The 22,086-nt window shown below is 38.8% G+C and overlaps 1 protein-coding gene across 2 annotated transcripts in view; it reads left to right on the top strand.

The window, feature by feature from the left end:
- kcna4 (potassium voltage-gated channel, shaker-related subfamily, member 4) overlaps nucleotides 1-22,086 on the top strand; it is a 40,110-nt gene that overhangs the window by 6,153 nt on the left and 11,871 nt on the right. The window contains exon 3 of one of the 2 annotated variants that reach the window (XM_088370782.1): nucleotides 17,163-17,288. The exons of the other annotated variant lie outside the window; for it this stretch is intronic. The gene's annotated coding sequence lies outside the window, so the exon portion shown is untranslated. The remainder of the gene's footprint in view (nucleotides 1-17,162; nucleotides 17,289-22,086) is intronic. 2 annotated transcript variants of the gene reach the window in all.

The raw sequence follows: 22,086 nt of genomic DNA, 5'->3' as shown, positions 1-22,086 counted from the left end.
TATAGTCGCTAAGCGGGAATCAATCCCATGCTGGCTGCATGAAAATTGGTTGTGGATCACTCATCCACCACAATGTCAAATTAAGCCATCCACTTTGAGAGGGAAATGCATTTTCTCGGCATTTCATTTAATCCCATACCTTTTAATTAAATTCATGGGCAATGCTTTTAAGAGTAGTTGACCTTTTAAATTGTTGTTAAAAGCATTATTCAAGAAAAAAAAAAGTTTTTTGAGTACCTATTTAAATCTTTTAGTCTACACATTTGCAGGAAGGCCACTTTTCCATGAGCCAATACTATGTTTAATGTCATGTACATTTGCACTCAATGTTGAAAAAAACAACAACCCAATATGTTGACAACTCTCTGCAGCACATTTATAACCATAAAAGATTACAAGTGCAACACAAGCACCCGAACAATGCACCTTGTCACTCAGCTCTCATCAACACAAAATCACTGCGGCAGCATGTAATTACTTTTTGCACTGTTTATATTCTCACAGGAACTATTCATACACAATATTTTCATTCAAAACCAAACACGGGAACAGCCCCAGCCTTACTGGCCCATGGCCATCTTCACTTTGTGCCTCACACTTAGTACTTACGTAATGTGGCTTATGGCAATAGGCACAATCCAAAATATTTTTCAAGCAAAGTGAGTGGGTCAGGCATATTCTTAGTGCTGCGCTGCTGAGCCGGGTGTGAAAACAGCCTGTATCATCTCGAGCCACACAACAAAGCTGAATGGTTTTGATAGTGTCACATGCGTGGACAGTGATTGCAGTGCAGATTTAGACCATATGGCCCGGGCCATGTGACAAACTGAGTTATTTATGCCAATTTCTCAGAAGTTTTCCCACGCCGGTCAGAGGACATCCAAGGTTGCCAGAAAGTTCGTGTTACATTTAATGCCATTCATGGTAATGTTAAAAACTGAGTTGATCATCACTCCTACTCGGTTAATAGTTCAATCCAAACCTTACACATGCTCAGACCACATCACAGCTGGTCGACTGCAGCTTTTTTCATTCATAAATATGTGAAGAGAGGGTATCAAACCCTCTAAATAATTGTATTATATTTTCTAAATCATCCCTCTGGGTGGCACAGCGATGGCCACACAAGAATGATAAGGCATGGGTGGGCAAACTTAAAGGGAATGAAAGGAGGCGTTTTGATTGACCATAAATGAAGTCGTGACCACTCCCACAGCAGTGCAGCACTCCCTCTTGTGTTCATCCGCAAAATTACCAACGTGGTCTTAGCATGGTGATGCACAGGTTAGCGTGTCTGCCATGGGTTTGATTCCACCTCCGGCCTGTGTGGAGTTTGCATGTTCTCCCCATGCCTGCGTGGGTTTTCTCAGAGTACTCCGGTTTCCTCTCGCATTCCATAAACATGCATGGAAGGTAAATTGGGTACTCTAAATTGTATGAATGTGAGTATTGTCTACATGAGCCCTGCGATTAGCTGGCAGCCAGTTCAGGGTGTCCCCCACCTACAGCCCAAAGACCGCTGGGATAGGCTCCAGCATGCCCGCGACCCTCGTGAGGATAAGCCGTTCAGAAAATGAATAGTTGGACGGTCTTATACGCCCTTTGCAGAGTTGCGCAGGATTTATGCTGGTCACGGAAAGAGAACCTTAGTCATTTCAGTGTGAAATGCACACACCCCTGGAGCTTTAACATACCATGTCCTGCCACTGATCATGGACCGTACTAAAATATTACAACTTGTTTGCCTGGGAGCACTGTGTGGTTAGCACATCTGCCTCACAGTCAAGAGGTTCCCGACTCCAATCTTATCTCAGGCTGTCCTGGGTGGAGTTTGCATGTTCTCTTTGTACTTAGGGGGTATTCAGTGGCTCCCCCTCACATTCCAAAGACATGCAATGGTTAAGTGAAAGCTTAAAACTGCCTATACATGTGTAAAAGCATTTCTTCCTTGCTCAGGCAAATGGTGAAGGGGACCGTGACTTGACACCAATGGCAAGTTTAAACCTCGTCATGTCATCTAGTCACCTTTTTAATACATCACCACAGAGCTGCAGATGACAAGAGCTGATGTTTAGGCTTCACTCCTGTTTACGTGATGATATACATCTATTTAACATTTCACCAAAGCCGTAATATTTTTTTGTGGGGAAATTGGGCTTCAAATTTTGTCACAACGTCATCAACCCAGTGTCTCATTATCGCGACATACACAAAAAGTCAATGATGATAATTTCCAGGTTTGATCACGTGATGTTCTGCATGTAGTGGATATGCTGGCAACCAGGGTGTGAACCAATTACTGCTCAAAGTCTCCTGTCATAGACTCCAGCTAACCTGTGATCCTGATGAAGAAAATTGGTATAGAAAAGGAATGGGTGCATATGTCCTACTTCTCATTGCGTGACTATCACAGTTTACAACTACAGTATAAGTTTATTGTAACTACAGTTGGCTTTCTGAAACTGTAATAACTTATTGTACAAAACAACTGCCAAATTTTGCTGACAACCAGCACTGAAAGTCCGCACTGACCCCGCTGACAAATGGCCCATTTAACTGTTGCGGAAAACAGTCATACCTGCAGCCAAAAACCTGCTCAGGGACATTGGGGGCTCGCGTTTGTTACCACACCACAGCACATCCAAGCACATTTACAGTTATGAGTCAATATCACTATAGCGCACCTTTGAGATTTCACCAATTCACAGCCCCCACAAAAAATGTAGTTTTCTATTAAACATTATATACATTTAAGAAGACTTAATTTCATAAGGAACCTACTAGTCAATCTCCAAACTGTTTTATAAAATAACTGTAATCAGTCAAGGTTTATGCAAGCAGCATAATATGTAAAAGTGTGGAATTTTCCAGCTAATGTTAGCGTTTACAATAATGAGCACATTAAACCTTTACTACATGATTAATTTCTCAAGCTGGCGGTGTACTGTTTCACAGATAAATCCAAAGTTCACTATGACAGGGTGAACATGTGAGGCTTGACACTATCCTACTACACTTATGATGAAAATTACAAAATATGAACGTAAATATTTGTTTTGCAACTATCTACTCTTTCAGCTTCCAATGAAGGACAACAAAAAGCTGGTCAGAATGTCACAAGTGGAGCACTAGATCTGTGTTACAAGGATTACATGCCACAGTGTCCGCTTTGCATTTCGGATTGAAGTGCCACCACATTTATGTCATTTTACTGCATCCTCAATATGTGACATAAGCACGCCGGGTCACTTACGGTCGCTCGCAATTTTGTTTTTCAATAGGTCAATATGGGGAGCGAAATGCACATTTAGACTCGCAAATTACAACGACAACCTGATTATTTTGAGCCTTGTAGTGATCTTAAATCCTATAATCTAGTTTTATTTGCATTGAGCTTTTATAGAGGCACTGTACACAAAATTGTTGATGGTTGAAGCCATGCTCAGAATTTCCAGCACGTAGTGCCTACAACATTAGCATGCAGGTGACAGTCACGCGACATCCTTCACCTGCACAAATGTGCTTCTTAATCAGATAAAAACATTGAGAGAAAGGAATTGACCGTTGGCCATGAGGGAAGCCTGATGAAACTGAAGGTGGATGAAAATGAACCAACCCAGACTTGTTTTGAGAGACAGTTGTTCAATTCCCATTTTCTTTTGATGTTAGAGAAGCCACTTTAGGAGTAAAATAAAAATAAAAAAAACGTGTTGGCTTTGAATTGGTGATGGTGTTGCTCGGATATTAGCGTTGTTGTTTGGTCCTAGTATAAAGATTGCTATCACGTATTCACCCAAAGTAGAAGTTATCCAGTCATTGAATCCTCATTTGTTCCTGATGCTAAGGATCAGTATGTGACTGAAGCAATTACCCAGTTCTTAATCAATTAATTAATCAGGTGTTGGACTCGACCTCGTTCTACCCTTGAATCTCAATTCCTCAGTTTATCAAAACTTTGTTGAAACAGTTTGGGGACAAACCTTTTCTGTCCCAACATGCCCCAGTGCACAAAACAAAGTACAAACTTGACCTCTACTCGATCAAACATACCTTTGGGATGAACTAAAACTGCGATGGTGAGCAGATCTATATACAGTTCAAACATAAGCCTACAAAACGACAGAAAACCCGACTTGCTGCATGCACGCACGCACGCACGCACACACACACACACACACACACACACACACACACACACACACACACACACACACACACACACACGTGCACACACACACACACAATCTACCCCGAAACAGCAGAAGATATTGAGAATATTTTAGTGGCACTAATTTTACTACTAAATTAAATATTTTTTCTTCAACAATGTCATTTGGTGAATGTGCTGCTAATGTCTCATTTGCCCTAAATAGCCACTGAGGCTGATGTAACACGACCACAAGGGCAAATAATAATCTCTGAAAATGATTGCTTTCGAGATGCATTTTGATTGCTTGTGATTGGGACCATGTGTGCAAGTGAGCACATGTGTTGTGAAAAAGACCCACTGACCTTTTTAGATTTGTACTTTTTCACTGCTACAGAGCCATTAAAGAATGATTTTGTGGAAAAGTCTAAAACAATCAGACATACTCTTGAAAGCATCACAATGCCTCAGAAGATTGTAGAATATTTTTCATAATTACTTATGGATGAGCTGACATGGCTCACTGATCAAATCTTTTGCTTGAAGGTAACCAAAGCAACCCGGCAAGAAAACAGAACGAAATGTCACAAAGCTGGAAAGTCTCATTAGAGAGTCTTGCTATTCCATTAATCAGGCCTGATGAAGGTTTGCCAGTGGACATTCCCAGCAGTTATCCTCATGGAAGTATTTGTGTTGTTCGAAGCTTTCTCATCCCTTGTGGGACTAACTCAGTTTATCCCTGCGTTAGATTCTTCTCAGTCAATCCATGTCTAAATATCTGCAAAAAGCAGATTTAAAGACAAACTTTGAGGGAAAAAAAGGAAAAATATAAACCTTTTAGATATCCAATACGCATGCTGTTTCAAACATGCTTTTAAAAAAGATTGTTGTGTTAGTATTAATTTAACAATGCTGTGCAGTATTGTTATGTTGAAGTGGTGTACGGCTACTGTGCTGTTTTAATTAGAAACAGCTCTCAGTATGATGGATTGCAGTGTGTGTACATTTTTGTGCTCGTTGTTTTACATACAGCATATTAAATCATCCAACAGTGAACGTGGTCTTCAGCTTGTACACTGCTCACTGCGACCTATCACCAAAAACAGCACATAGCATAACGCAGTGGAGTTCAGTAGCAGAAACAACAACACCTTTAATTAAAACAGAACATTCCAATGACAATGAAGAGAAGATTTGTTGGAGACAATTTCACACTGTTTCTTTGTTGTATGTGCCGATAATGAGGTGGTTAGTGTGGTCATGAAGTGCTCTTGCTGTCTCAGTAAATGGCTTTTGTGTGATGAGGAATTCAAGTGCTCTTACATACAGGGGAATAAAATAAAATAAGAGCAATAATATATCTTTGTTTTATTTGGCCTCTCAAAATCAGTTCCCATTGTAACCTCCAAAATTACCATAAAACAGTCAGTGGGTGTTTAAAAATGCCCCTTAACTGCTCCAGGGTAACTTTCAGATTGTGTCTGGCCATTGAGAATTTAATAAACATTATTTGTCACCTCCCATTACCAACGCTAACTCAATGCTCAAAGCTATTTGTGACAAGAGCACGCTGGGAATTACAAGCCCAGTGTAAATTTACACCATCTTGTAGCTACTGGGTAGTTAAGCAATGTTATTCTGTTGAAAGGAAGCAACCTGAGTCATTTCTCCTCTTCTGCGTCCCCTCTTTCTAACTGGCTGCATTAATCTGACAATATCCCCAGCTTTACTATGTTACTTCATCCTAGACGTGTACATTGCACTGTTAATTAAACATATGCCTTGGGTGTCGTGTTGCCCAAACTCCAACAGAGAAATCATCTGCTTAAATGCTTCTATGATGTGATGCTAATGGGTTGGGCTCTAAATCCTGTAGTTTGAACAATAAATTGTTGTTCTGACGTTTACATCACTCGCAAGAAAATATCCCCGGCAAATGCAATATTGCATAAATTATAGATTTACTGTATGTCAGTACACATACTCAAAAACTGGATTAGTTACACTGTCACACACAGACACAGATAATTCAGTAGTACACTTTTGTTAATGGGTACATGAAAATAAAAATTTACTAGACTTCTCAGCCCCCCCAATCGTTTAAAAAAAAAAAAAAGAGTAATGGAAGTGCTTCTCTGTCTCCTTTATACTGAAGACGAGCGTTTGACTCCTGATGGAGTTACAGTATCCCACATTTTTAAGATTTTATTTTGAGCTTGCTAAAGGACGCTTTCAAAAAGTGTTACAAAATAAAAACATCCATCCATTCATTCATACACTATAATTTCAATGTTATTCCAGTGCTTTAAATGGAAAAAAAAAAAAAAGTGGTTGCACTTTCTTTATTCAACTGTTGCCAGGCAAATTTGTCAGTGGCTAACAGCAGATCAGTAAGTTAATTAATTACTAATTATATAATAGATTATATACAATAAATACATCAATCAATCAATCAATCAATCAATAATACATTGTGTTTTCTGTCTCGATTTAAAATGTCAGAATGCATTTGCCTCCCCGCTAACACCGGAGACTTCTCATGTAAACACCTGCAGATTTATAGAAACAGTGTTAAGTGTTTCACATTGATATTTATCTGTTTCCCACTGTGTTAAATCATAGTTAGCAATTATTTTCAGAGACAATATTATTTGAATCTCATATTTTTTTTCGTCGTAACACAGCTAAAAGTAATTTCAGCAAATCTGTTGTTGACGAATGTCTAACAGGAAGTCCTTCACATACATCACCCAAGATGTAGCTCTCAGTTTGAAAAAGATTAAGGATCCCTGTGACAGTGTGACAACCACAAACACCTTCAGCAATCTCTAATAAATCCCTCTTGAAGAATGTGAAGCCATTCCACGGCAAAATATGACCAAGCTGGTCAAAAAGAGGGTGACAGGCAATTGTGGTTTCCACATGTTTCTGAGGTACCTAATGATGCAAAATGACACGTATAGTTTTTTTGACTTATTAGTGTGGAAGAAGGCAATCATCCAGTCCTCAAAGCAACTAAAACCCAAGAGCGCCATTATGCTACAATTGCGCCACTACCCGCACATTTAGCTGTGTTTGGCATTGCACTGAAGCACCGTCCTCACAGGTTGGAAAGGTGACTGCAATATAATATAACTCCAATTGGTGTTATTAATAGGGCAAAGAAATGACTGAAGCAATGTTGCCAAAGTTTTTGGAGGAGTTTAAATCTGATCAAACTTATTATTCGCCACAATTGCTGTCTCATTGGATTTATCTAATGCATTGTTCTGGATAATGTCTCTTTCTTGTTATTTTTCTATTAAAGTCAACGAGGTTTGAAAAGTGTATTATAACATTTTGTCCAAGAAAAAAAGTACGTCCCCAATAACACTTGCTCGAGGTTTGAAGATAAATGGAAACTATTACATTTTTGTTGGAAAAGTATGACAAGGGGTCACATTTGACTATCTTGTGTAACGGGTATACAGAACGATGATGACTATCAACAAATGACTTTAAATACATAGTAGGATAGGCCCTCAACAGCTGACTTCTATTTTGTGGCCGAAGTGTTCCTTCACTTTGTGTTTTGGTTGGGTCAGCATGTGGAAAGTGGGACCGGTCTCCATGACAACGCTACACAGACAGCAAGTTATTCATTGGTAGGGAAAACGTTCATCTCTATGATTTAGCTATATAAGCATTTGTTACATTTTGGGTCATTGGGATATTTGTTTTTTCATTAGTCCGGCACTGGAATCTTTATTTAGCATTTTATCTCTACCACAAGCTCATGTCACTTAATTTGATTATAATTAAGGACGACACACTTGATTGCCGACAGAAACGTTAAACAAAAAAATACAGGTTGGTACAATGCAACCTATTTGAACTTATTTCCAAGGTACTAAGGGCAGGCTGCTCTTGCCAAAATAGTAAGATGATTGACCTGTACATCATCACCCATAGTATCTGATGACTACTATTAAAAAAAAAATCTTTTTGGCCTCCAAACCTTTCTCTTGATTTCAGCTGCATGATGACAACATGTCCATAATGTACATGGTGGAACACTGTCCATCAACACTTTGACCAGAGGTTTTCAACTGGGGACCACCATTATAACCAAGAAGCAACTCTGGGACCACTGCTTTGGCGGAATATTATTTCATTTTGCACTAAAGGAGGATGGACCTATACAGGCTATTTATTTGTATGTCTATTTTGGGAATCTTAGCTACATTTGAAATAACTTGTAAATTATTCACAAATTTAGCTGGAAAATAAATAAAGTCTAAGTAATAAATCAATTTTATTTTTTAAAAACGTCACAATTATTTTCCATTTCCATTTTGTGGACCACCTGCAATACTGCTTGGACCACTAGAGGGCCGCGGACCACCAGTTGACAATCCCTGACTTTGGCGAATCATAATTGTACGACACGTCTTAGAGATGGAGAACTCATAGAAATAAAAGTATACTGTAATTTTTTCTTGACGACTGTGACTGCTAAATGCTGATAGGTAATATGTGGTTATGTAAGTGTCACATGCAGATTCAACATCTATTACAGTCATATGGCCTCAGGTTTCAGCCATGTTCTAGACAAGGTCACTGTAGAAATGGGAGACACAGATCCAACATGAGCCTGGATCAGAGGCGTCTCCTTATGCAAACTTGAGCTTGACTCTCTAAGGTGAAGACGTCTTCAGTTTTCTCTTCACGTGTTGGAAAATGGCCGCCATGACTAGACCTCCACAGACCTTGTCTCCCACTTGTTCTCTGCTCCCCTGCTTTGGAGTGACGAGATGCTTTTATGTGGAGTGACTAATGCTTGCACTAAAGGGCCTCGGGTGTATCTCGTTGTGTGTGCATGCACGCGCATTTATTTGTGCACGAGGACGCGGTTCTCGACCAATCAGCATGCCGAGTCTTGACTATCTTCCATGAAGATGACTCACTTTCATGGGCAGCCAAGACTGAGATCCCCCCACACACACTTCATCTCGATCCATGCAAATGCTTTGATTTGTAATTGTGCATAGGAGTTGCTGTGAATCTTAACACTATAGTGCCAATTCCCATGCATGTGAAGACTGGACGCTGACGCTATGAGCCCTACAGCCAGAACAGGAGGTCAGCGGTCAGACTGATGCAGAAGCATTGCCATAAACAATAACATTTGCTGTGACTAGTTTACACTTGAACGGTCAAGATGTATTATGGGGCTTTTGCCCACTTATGATGATGAGCGGGAGGAAGCACAGTAAAAATGCTAGGAATTCTAGTGGGAAATGAATTGTTTGTAAAAAGCTGCACATTGTGAGATGAGGTTGTGATATGTGCTTGTTTGCCCTTCTCACAAGTCAGATTTATAGCGAGATTACTATACTCGGTGAGTGAAATGTTTGTAAAAGAGAATTTCTCATGTGTTTCTTTGTATGTTTGCTTCTTGCAGTTATGTTTAGACAGTGAAAAGGGGATTCAGACCATATAGAGCAGTGGTGTCAAACTCATTTTATACCTAATATTATATACAGTAAAATCTACTAAACAAACTGACAAATAACTCGTCTTCAAATCAGACTCAAATGTTTTAAAAAATATATATATTAAAAGTGAAGACAATTTGCAATTCTAATGACACACGAATTTGGTGCACAATTTGTCTTCGCGGGCCACATAAAATGATGTGGTGGGCCGTATCTGGCCCCCGGGCCTTTAGTTTGACACCTGTGATATAGCGTCGCCAAACCATCTGTTTAATGTACACTTTGGATGGAACACTCACATTAATAGCAAGAAAATATGAATTATCTGAATATTATTACTATCCAAAGTAAGAGCATTTCCAAATGTATTCATGCGACAAAACTCATGATTTTATATTGATTTTTAACAAATCACATGTTCAGCGATGAAACCGTCGGGAATTTGAATGTTTCTCTCACGAGTCACAATTACGGTATAATCTTAACAATGCAGAACTAATAGTGAGCTTTGCTAAAGTTTCCAAATAAGGTTCTTTCAGTAACTATACAATCAAATATTAACTGCTGCAACTGGGAAAAGCAGTTATTCCAGTTGTTATTCCAAGTTAAGTTTGACATTTAGCCAACGACAACAATGTAGAACAAGATCAGGATTAAAAGTGTAGCAATGGTGGCCTTCACTCGAAGCTCACTTGTGCTTGCCAACTTTGCTTACATATCCTCGTTTTCAGCAAATACCGTAAATGGGACAAGCCACACTGCTTGAATGTGTCCCTCTGTGCTGCTGCCTCGCTCCCCACTTGTACACACATCCTCCCACTGGCTCCCACAATTTACTTTATTTCTTTGACTGCGGCGGAAAGCTTTTAATTATTCATGCTCCAATAGTTCTGCTTCAGATCGTTTGTTATCTTGCCCTTCTGCCCCTTGTCTCTCTCTGCCAATTCTACGATTCCATCCTATTAACTTCTATTATTGTGCTCTTTTTGGTTATGTAAGTCAACATTGTCAATGTTGCTTGCTACATCAGCTTGTCTCTCATCATGCGTGGGCACACTATTTCGCCCGTCAATAAAAAATGTGTGGGCCAAAGTCATCTTTTAAAACGGACTTATGTTTCAATAAATAAAAACATAAAGTGTTTTTTAATTGGCGGTGAATGGCTTTGAAAGCAACTTTTCACTGACATAAGGATGGAGAAATGACATTGTTTTGTTTGGTCCTCATCCCACATTGCCAATACAAACCCGGCTTGTTAAAAAGATCCATTTTTATGTTTAGTGGTTGACCTTACAAATGCAATGACATCTTATTTCAAACACAGTGTGGAAATAAATCTGGAAAAACTGAAACTGTTTTTGGCTTTTCTCACATTGTAGGCCCACCTCTGAGGTTAGAAAACATCCTTGCATCAATTCAAGGGACTTTGTAGTTTCCTTTTTGTTGGTCCAACCCATGTTGCTATTTTGGAAAACTTTCACTGGAAGTCTGCTGGATTATGGAAAGAAAAACCACACCATCCTCTTTTAGGATTTTTGTTTTACTTGTTAGGCCACTAACAGTAAATCCATTCTCCATCCAGCCAACTCCTGACTTTATGCAATCATGGGGTTTTTTGCCTCTTCGTTAGCCAGACTTGGCAGGGTAAAATTGCTGCCTAAGCACTGATGGAAAATTCCATATAACTTTACATAGCTAACAAATGGCTGATTTGTAAACGTTTGCCTCAGCTTTAGTATCGCATTGTGTGAGCCATAAATCTTCCACACGCGCTAAACTGATGGGAAACTGGATGGATAGAGACTAATTAGAAGACAAGAATACTAAAAGAGCTATTTTAATTATGCATAAGGCTCGTCAACTGCTGCCTTCTGTTTCATCATTTTTAAATGGGAGAAAATCATACTTTTCATCTTTAAGTACACAAGTCCTGCAATTTTGGGTATCACTCGCGGCCTCTCACCCAAAATCAAATGTTATGGGCTCCAATTTCACCTGTGACCCAAAGCGGCTCAAGAAACAGATGGATGGACGTGCGCAAGTGTGACTCACTGCTTAAATTTCCCACCAAAAATAGCCTAATTAAATTTACTCTGACATAAGGTAGATAACGTCAAAACTTTTTAGGCTTTCTCATTCAATAATGGAATTTTGCCTTTCTGAAAGTGTGCCGAAATAAAAGCATTACATCACTTGTTTAAAGGAATGGTACTGATTTGGCCGTGAAGGACAAAGCAGATTAGCTGTCATTCAAATTAGAATTTGCATCACTCACATTATAAACTGACCTCGCAATGCGCGACCATCAAATCAAAGGAATTATTATGTAATTAGCAGGCAACAGGGTTGCAGCCTGCGGGTATTTTGTTAATAACGGACCACACTGTGAATTGGTCGTCAGTCAGTCACAAAAAGAGACATACAAGCAAAAACAGCATTTCAGTCCAGTTTGCCAGCATTTTATATTCACACAGCTGGAATTGCAGAGACAGCCAGTTTGCGTATCTAAGAAGAAGTGATGGAGTGAAAAAAGAGCAACGTTTAATCAAAAGTAATAACTTGCAAAATTGCTCATTACAAATGCATAAATGCAAAAGCAAAATCCAGTTTGCAATTGACAGCGTTTTGGAGAGTTGGCCAAAGAGCATTCAACTATAACAAATGGGATTTTGTGCATCATAATATTTGAGGATTTAAGATTTCCAGCTAGCACAACGAATGTAATGCTTCAATTCATGTTCGAATCTTTTGTGTGCTTCCGAGAACTGTGGTGAGTTGACCATGAGTTCATGAAAACATGTTTCATAAAGTCTATTAACAATAAGCCTGAATAAAAGGTTAGAGAACAAAAAGTGAATACATGAGTAAGTGGGTGTCCATTGATGAAAAGCAACAATGTGAGTTAATGTGAATGAAAGAACAAGCTCATTGTCAAAAACAAGACAAATGTATATAGATACACAATGTATTCATAAAAACTTTGATTGTGAAAGCTTTTTTTGTTTTAAAGGTGCATTCACAAATCATTAACATTTCCTAAATTACTTAATCTAAGTCTTGATTTAATACTGGATAAAACGCTCTGTACTCAGTGACCTACAAATACTTCCTGGGCTTGTCCACGTGACATTCCTAAAATGAAGTTCTACTAATGTAATGAAAAAAATACCTGAATGTAATAAAAGCCGAGATCTTTTGAAAGAATTTAAGAATGTTGACTCCTCTTCCCTCTGGTGCTGTGTGTCAGCAGTGTGAGGAAAGACTTACTCTGAGCCATCCCTTTTTTTTTTCTTTGTCTCTGTGGGTTTCCTGTGAGCTAATTGGAACCCTCCCATGTGTCCCTGCTGAAAAAGTGCATGTTTGTGGTTAAAAATAGGTACAGCATTTCCTGCACTGACTCGCTGGTTACTGCATCTCAGAGAAACATCATTCATGGAACTGACATTTTGATCATAACACTTTTGTACTATTAAAATCCAAAAAGCCACAACTACTGTTACAACTTCTGGAAACCTACAGTGTGTCAACATGTGTTTATAGCAGTTGTAATAATTCCTTTATTCTTTCACCCGTGAATCATTGCAATGTCAAATGACATAGTGTGGTGATTAAGAAGCAATTCAGCCGGTTTAGCAATCCACGTAAGATGATTTTGTCTCTTTGTCTCTGTTCTTGATCAAACAAAAATGAATCAAAGGAAAGTCCTGAATAAATGTGTGACGGAACAATGAATTCAGATGTGTGAAGCAATTAACAGCTAATCAAGTTATGCCAACTAAAATCGAATCAAAAATGCTGAGTAGGCTGAATTTAATCTCGACTGTGTATGAAGATGTCAGAAGAAAAGTACTCTCGCTGATGTGACTGTTATAATAATGTATAGTATTTGTGTACCTTCTAGTACTACCATGATTGACTGTGTTATAATATTCAGCAGGCTTAAAGCTTAGTAAATGATGACCTCATGGCAGTTGAATAGTTAAACAATTAAAAAAAACTTGTTGAATGATGACCTCATGACAGTTGAATAGTTAAACAATTAAAAAAGCTTAGTAAATGATGAGCTCATGACAGTTGATTAGTTAAACAATTAAAAAAATGTGCAAATCCATGCATGTGATAAATGCAAGGTCATATGTTCTGTTAGATATTAAATCAGTGAAAGTGACAGAGTGTCAAGATTGGTCAGTTTTTTTTTTTTTTTTCTCCCAATTTATGATTGTGAAAATGTGCTCCCTGTGCACCCTGCCTCCATCCTGCCTGTCACCCTTGATCAATTGCTTCCATTTAATGTTGTTCGAGGGTTACGTTCCCATTTATTACGTTGAAAATTTTCCTCAAGCATAGATGAATATTTCATTTCCTTTTATGGAGAAGGCAATCTCAAAGAGGACTTAATGATTGGTTGCATACAGCATACTGAAATGTAATGCTTGAATAACACTGATATTATATAATGTCTATGTCATACTGATATTTATTGACCAAAATAAGTGGTCCTTTCTTAAGAGGCAACATAGATGCTGATGTTTTTTTTTTTAATTTTTGGAGACAAGCCATCATGATCTTCAATATTGTATCAGACAAAACACTTGTTTAGACGAGTTGAAGTCAAGCAGCTACTCGCTTTTAAAATCTGATGTATGGAGCAGTGAGCATGGTGAGTTTTTTTCTCCGCAATAATTTACATTAAACGAGAGAAGCTACTTTCATTTGAAATAACCCTGCAAGAGTAGTACAGTGATGCCTTTACAGACGAGCAAGTGGACTTTTGAGTTTTTCCAAGTACAGGTGTCATCAGATTTTGTACTTCGACTGTCACCAAATTGTCATCATGGTGCCTGTGAACTCAACAGTAATTTGACAGATTTCTTTCAAAAGTGTATTCTTGCTGTTCACTGCCACTCTTGATTGAAGTTTACTGTCAAACTAAGCATACAAAAGAGGATTACTGTATATGTGTTTTTAAAAAAGTCTCATAGCTTTGCCATTGAGTTTAATGCTAACAAGCAATGTCAAATGCCATCAGATGCGGGCTAACGAACAGCATTGGTATCCTGGTGTTAAGACCTTATAAAGGTATTTAGTTTCAAATGAGTATTTGCTTTAGATACATTTTAAATTACATCACAATCTCAATTGAATAGTGCATCTTTCCGAAGAGGACTTCATTACTACCCTTTGCCGTGTTCCCAAAGTCAGAGTGGAGAAACGCCACGCAATGACAAATGTTTGAGGTAAACATAATCATCACCATGGCAACAAAAACTGGAATCTATGATAGGAGCTATTTTCCAATTGAAAACTCTACCACAACTAGTGACTGTGAATAGATGAAAAAAACATTTTTGAGACTCTCTTAGCTGAGAAGGAACAGTTTTTCCCCCCAATTTGGTGACAGAGATGCAAAATAATAAGAATGCTTCCTTCTGTGGCTAAGTCTATTGTGCTTTGTGGCACCATAACATTGCGCTTTGAGAACTTGGCTGCCGTACTACACAGTGTGACTACGTAACAGCTGGGGAGTTGCGTTTAAGGCACAGTGGTGGTCTGAATTATGCATTATGCTGTGAATGTTACACCATGTCGTTTTCATTTAAATGCAGCCCCTGTACAGCTACTCTGCTGTAGAACAGGAACCAGCCACTTTTTAAGGAAGAAAATATAATTCAGTATGCTGATATCCAGTACCTCTCGTCATTTAAATGTGGCTGTTTTTAAATGGAACGTAAGTTATATTTTGGTTGACGTAATTGATTTTGGTGTGTAGATTGCTGTAGTTTGCGTATTTTATGATTTATCCAGATACCATTTATTACTCTTTATTCTTGCAGATTCTTGATTCTGTTTGAGACAGAATGTCTCATGAAATTACTATGATGAGTTATGCAGCCATAACCATGGCTCTGGTCTCTTTATGAGACCATCATTGGAATACTTTTTCATCATCCATTTTAGTGCCTTTTAGTGAAACATGTAAAACTTTTGTGAGTTTTTGTCATTGTATATCTTTTATTAGTACCACCATTATTATTGTGCTGATTGGTTGGGGGGGGGCACATGGTTAGTTCTACAGTGGCCTAGTAGTAGAGTGTCCGCCCTGAGACTGGAAGGTTGTGGGTTCAAACCCCGGCCGGGTCATACCAAAGACTATAAAAATGGGACCCATTGCCTCCCTGCTTGGCACTCAGCATTAAGGGTTGGAATTGGGGGGTTAGATCACCAAATGATTCCCGAGCGCGGCACCGCTGCTGCTCACTGCTCCCCTCTCCCCCAGGGGATGGATTAAAATCACATGGGGATGGGTTAAATGCAGAGGACAAATTTCACCACACCCAGATGTGAGTGTGATGATGATCATTGGGACTTTAACTTTAATGAGGTGTGCAAGGTTCCTTTTCAACTCTCAGTTTGGAAATCTGGTTCCCTGGCAGAGTAAGTTAACCTATTGCTAAATATAATACATTTTCAAATAATACCTGATTAGGTTTTTGAGTTTGTTTTTGCTGTAAACTTTAAGAGTTCTGCATGTGTTGGATCGCTTATGTCTGTCCTGAACCCGACCTGAACCCAACTCTTGCGCTTTGAGTCATGCATATGAGTCTACATTTTGCTTTGTGATAATACTGTTGCTTTGAGCGGCTTATACACTGTCAGTTATTATTAGCCAGTATAGTTTATTTCTAACTGAGTGCTTCACAGCAAAAGTCAAACATGATCTCAAAGTTTGCATCACAGGCAAGCACCTGAGTGAAGATAACACAACTTGACCAAGCAAGTCCTAATGCTTTGTTTTTGAGACGATAACCGTTGTTTGTACATGTTCTTTGAAGTGCCCCAATGTGGATATCACGCTTTCAATTCACTTGTGAAAAATAATATTTGTATATGCTCATAACGTTTTTCATTTACATTTGCGGTAATTCGGCTTTACAATTATATGTTGTTCAGTTAGATGATCTTGTTATCCAAAGTGTCTGATCACATTGCACTCATATTTAAGATTTCAGACTCATATCAGATTTTTTTTTAAATTTTTTTTGCCTTACCACAATAAATTAGATATAAAAGAATAAATGAGAATGGCACTGAGACATGGTGTTTAGTGTTCATCTTGGCCCTTGTTTGTCTTGTCCTTTCAACTTTGTAAAAACACTTATGGAGAACAATAAATCTTATCTCAATTGAAAGAATCGAGCCCAGAATGAGATTAAATGACAATCTGGGAAACTGGCCCACAATCAGTAGCCCTCTTTACATTGTGATTAACCTCAACTGTCTAATCAAGCAATATCCAAGGGCAAAGAAGACCTATTTAGTCACCCTTTTCAGCTCTTTGAAAAGACTTTTGCGTCACCTGCCTTTCTCACTATAATCTTATGTTAATGATGTCCAAATGCTTAACTGCATTCCAAATGCTTAAAGAGGCTTCATTTCGCCCATAGTTCCGATCCAGAAAACAACCTCAGTAGCATTTAAGAAAGGAATCATCTCTATGCTGCATTCATATAAATTATAAATAGGTATTCATGTTTCAGGTCACTGCAGACAAAATGGGATGGACATGACAGAGCACTAAGGGACAAGATCGGCAAACGTGACAATGATTTCGGTGGATGCCAGATTTTTAAGATGTCAAAAACAACAATGGACACGCAGTCACGGTATGAATGAGAAACCAAGATGGCTGCAGTAAAGTGGAAAGAATGCAACACAACATGACACTACACAAGGGCACAACTTGGAGGGGGTCACAAACATGCCCCAAAGTTGTCCTGCGTTTGTTTCATCTGCAGAAAGCATTGACAGAATGTGTCAGACCTTGATCAGAATGTGTGAAACGTGAAGGACCCATCAGAAGGTGATGGGAGAGGAGGGACCGCAATGGTATCCAGAGGTAGATCTTGGGCTGAACCTTTATGCGCCTTTGAGCTTCTGGGACTCTGCAGGCCTTTAGCCTCACAATCTGTCAGATATACTGAGCCAAACTGAAAGGAAACCTACCAAGACGTGAATATAGAGAAAAAAAGCGCTACACTGGAATGAAAATAGGGCCCCCCGGTCTTATCCAAACACTATTTTTCACTTTGCAAACAGTACATGTTGCACTTATAGTACAGTACTAATAAATACAAGTAAACTATGTGCTTCATCCTTTCTTTTTGACAGGGAAATAAGTCAGAAAACATTGAGATCCCCATATGGAAGTTCTCATTTTTTGTTCACTATTGTAAATGAACGTATGTATATCGATGCCATTTTAAATAAGTCTTTTGAAAATAAGCCCGATTAACACACATATTTATGACGCGCCACCATACAGACATGCATTTGGAAAGTGAACTGCCAACTTCCTGTTGTTGTTGTCACAATTAGGTGAGGCACATTAAGAGCACTCAAATGTTCTTGCCAGAGATATTTGTTCCTGTTAGAAGGGGCGGCCCTTCACAACGCCTTCTGGTGACCCACTGTCGCCTCACGTTTCTCCTTGTCTCTGTTCAGTGCTGTGCAACAATCTGGTTGCCTGCCAGCTACTGTCAATCAAACCAGACACCGACACGCTAACTGCTCAGACAAAGAGAAGAATTTGGGGATATTTGGTTTAAAAATACGTACATACCTTTTTAAACGTTTCTGTTCAGAGTTATATGATTAATTAATTTCGACAGAGCCTTGGAAACCTCATTGTTTATTCCTAAAATGGAAGTGTTGTCAGACTAAAACTTGTCTCGGTGATTTCAGAGAGAAGCCCTCCCTTCAGAGAAAAAAATAGAAATGGCTGTGGAAAATCAAGTGTAATCTCTAAATAGAGTGTGTGAGTGTGTGTGTGTGTGTGTGTGTGTGTGTGTGTGTGTGTGTGTGTGTGTGTGTGTGTGTGTGTGTGTGTGTCTGTCGTTTACTGCAGAATAAAAAATATGGCTGTAGAAAGGAAACTCATAAGAAATGCTTATGAAAAAAAATTAAGAAAAACAACAACCATCCATTATTTCGCTCCACCACTTGCCATATATAAGCTGGAGCCATCCCAGTTGCGTTAATGAGGCCTGGGCTGCTCACTATTCAATGAAAAACACACCTAACTGTGTGTAGTTACATTTTACCAGAAAGATACTGGGAAGCACAGTCATGCTCTAGTTAGCACGTCTTCCTCACAATTCAGAGGTGCAGGGTTCCAGCCTTCCTGTGTGGTTTGCATGTTCTCCCCGTGCCTGTGTGGGTCTCCTTCAGGTACTTAGGTTTCCTCCCACATTCCAAAAACATGCATGGTAGGCCGACTGATCACTCCAAATTGCCCGTAGATATGATTGTGAGTGCGAATGGTTGTTCGTATATTGGTGTCCTGTGATTGGCTTGTGACCCATTTCAGAGTATGCCCTCTCTGTTGCCATAAGACAGTTGGGATAGCTACGACCCTCGTGAGGAGAAGTGGTGCTCATAGAGAGCGCCAACAATAACATGTAGAACTTGCAAAACTCCAACACAGAAAACCCTAAGGCCTCGATTAAAACTCAAAACACTCTTGCTGCGAGGCAGCAGCACTAACCAATATGCAACTGTGCTGCCTGAAGACTGACAGTAAAATGAAAATATTCGACACTATAAAATCTCTGCTTGATAGTTGTACAGCGTGATCATCTAGATTCATTGCTCTGCCAGAAGGCTTTTTCAGTCGTAGATTGCAAAATTGGCTCCACTTGAAAAAAATTACACTCTGGCTCGCTCTCATTAGTTGTATGAATGATAGTGATCTGTAAAGGTAAAATTAGTGCGGAACAAAATGTGCATATCTATTTACATTCTGTAGGGGGGTGCACTTAGCACTTAGGGATGACATTTTAAAATCCGAATTATTTTTTCAAATTAAATGGAAAAAGTTTGTAAATGTGTTGTCCTCTTAGAATGCTGACTTTTGTTTTCATATTTCAACCGGCCTTAGTTTGAAGCTTGATTGACCAAAAACTAATCTATTCAAATTCAGTAATATTTTCAAATAGTAAATATTTGTCGTCTATTGATTTTGCTCATTCATATGACCTAGACAAATGGTGTAACAAGACAGTGTATTGAATTGATTTTATGCTCAGTTGCCTGTGTCACCCTGCAAGCTTGAATTGTTTGGAAGCCGTTCTTAAGCTTTAGGCCTTTGCAATAGGTGTGCACAATATACACAAACAAAATACAATAGCTCACAATGGGTTCAGTGTCCTTTGGCTAACTCGAGCAGGGATGCCAAACCACAGAAGAAATTAACACGATATGTGTGTGGGAGCCTGTCCCATTTGACTCCAGGCGAGAGGCGAGGCATTCCCTGGACTGGTCATCAACCAATCACAAGTAATAAATGAACAGTTAATTAGCATGTGCTATTTCCACCATAAATTATATGTCTGGCTTGAAATTGGTAGTACCGCAATCTAATTCATTTGTTACATAAGGATTCCCCTTCCTTGTAATTTGAGTATCGCTAGTGTTTTAGCTGTGGCGTAATCTTTATTTTGTGATAGCTGACAGTGGCTATTGTGTCGTGTTTTATGCTATTCTTGACGTCTTAATACGAACTGCTATATGTCACCAGCTGCAATAAAACTGATCAAAGATGTTATTAGAAACAGCCCACATAGTTAAGACCTAGAGAAGGGATTGACAAGGCCTTTGTGTTGCTTCTTCTGAAAAGCTTCCCCAAAAATCTGATTGCTTTTGAGAATTGGATTTGTGATTTGTCTCATCCAGCATTTCCCATTAGCAGCAAATGAATGGAGAAATCTCTTGACTCACAGCCTTAAGTGTTTTACTCATTATGATTTCTTCCTTTTCTGGTAAGTGGATGTAAATAATGGTGTGATTGAAAAGACAGGAGATGCTGAAGGGATTTTGGGGGAAAAATTAATTCTGCTGTTTAACACGTATCAACACTGCGCAGGGGGAAGGTGTCATAGAATGCAATGAAATATTAAGGCAGGGCTTTTCTGTGACTTGCATTACATTACATTACATTACATTAAATTACATTACATTACAGAAATGCATCATTTTACAACCATCTTATTGTCTTACTGTTATTGTTTGAATTATGCTTTTTGACCTTTAAGAGTGGGTCATGAATGCAGGTCATGTCTCTGAAATAAGATGTGTTTAATGATTGTGTATGAGTCCCTTATTATAAGCATATATTGGAATCTTCGGCATATTTTTTTTATGTTGTTGGTGTTGTCTATGCATGACTCTGGAAAAATAGAGGTTGAGTGGGCAATAACCGTACGTCCTGTCGCATAAAGTCACATTTCTGACACATGCCAAAACACATTGCTGAAAAGTGCAGCCGGATATGTAATGAATGAAATCATGTTTTGGCAAAGTCACTTTAAAAGTGAGCATTATGAATGTACATTTGACCATCCCTATATGTCAAATGCTTTAGGGCAAAGTATACATTTTAGAGGGTTATCTCAAATTAAAGTTTCCAAATAATACACCTACACTAGTTTATTGACTGGCAACTGTGGACAATTTGACCTCTCCCTTTGCTTAAGTAAATGTGATCTTCTTTTATTGCGTTGTAATATTGGTGGATTCCCCTCTTTTCAAATTTAATACAAGAAATGTCAATTAATCTGTTAAAAAAAAAAAAAAAGAATATTGCTTTTTTGGCTTGGGCTTTCTTCGCTACATTGCATTAAACAAACATTGCTCTTTCCCATATCTAACATGCACATATGGCAGCATAAACATGAGCCACTGTAGCATGATGTTTGGGTTTGCATCCTGCTTTACCACTGTATCCAGATGGTGTACTTCTTCATAGCCACATGGCGTCCTCCCAACAGAAGGTCCGGCAGGGTTAGAATGTGTGGGCATTGGTCGACAACTAAAGGATGGGCCATTTTGTTCGGGTAGCAAATAGCGATAGATGTGTAATTGTGCAATGAATAGTTTAAACTGCTCGGGTGCATTTTATGGCCATCGTCATGACCTTTGCGTTGAACTCTACTTCTTTAATATTCATAAGAACATGACTCTCTCAGTCCTTGACACAAATGGACTGTTTGATAGAGTTCATCTTACATAAAAGCACACTGGACGCTTGCTGAGCTTCACACGATTGAAAAAAATAAAAATACAAACAAAACTCTGGTAGTGCATTGTGTGTGAAATGTATGGTAAACTATGCAATAGGAATACAGGCTGGGGATGGAAGTACAGAGTGACCAACAGGGTTGCAGAGGTACATTTAAATTTGTTGTAAGTTCTTTCACTTTCGGAAAGATGTGATGAATGTACTATTAGTGCAAGTCAATATGAACAAAAGCAACAATCTGCACCCTGTAAGTGATTCTATTGGGTTGAAAGAAGTGGCCCTCATAACAATCAATGTCTGGAAATATAGTAGTGCCAAGCTAAGTAACATACTTTTCTAAGCCATATAATAATCAAAACAATATTTTCTTTGTCAATTCTTTCCAT

The sequence above is a fragment of the Syngnathus floridae genome, chromosome 3 (assembly GCF_059516105.1).
Source record: "Syngnathus floridae isolate MCC-2025c chromosome 3, RoL_Sflo_1.0, whole genome shotgun sequence".
NCBI lineage: Eukaryota > Metazoa > Chordata > Actinopteri > Syngnathiformes > Syngnathidae > Syngnathus > Syngnathus floridae.
This window is presented reverse-complemented; position numbering and strand designations above follow the sequence as displayed.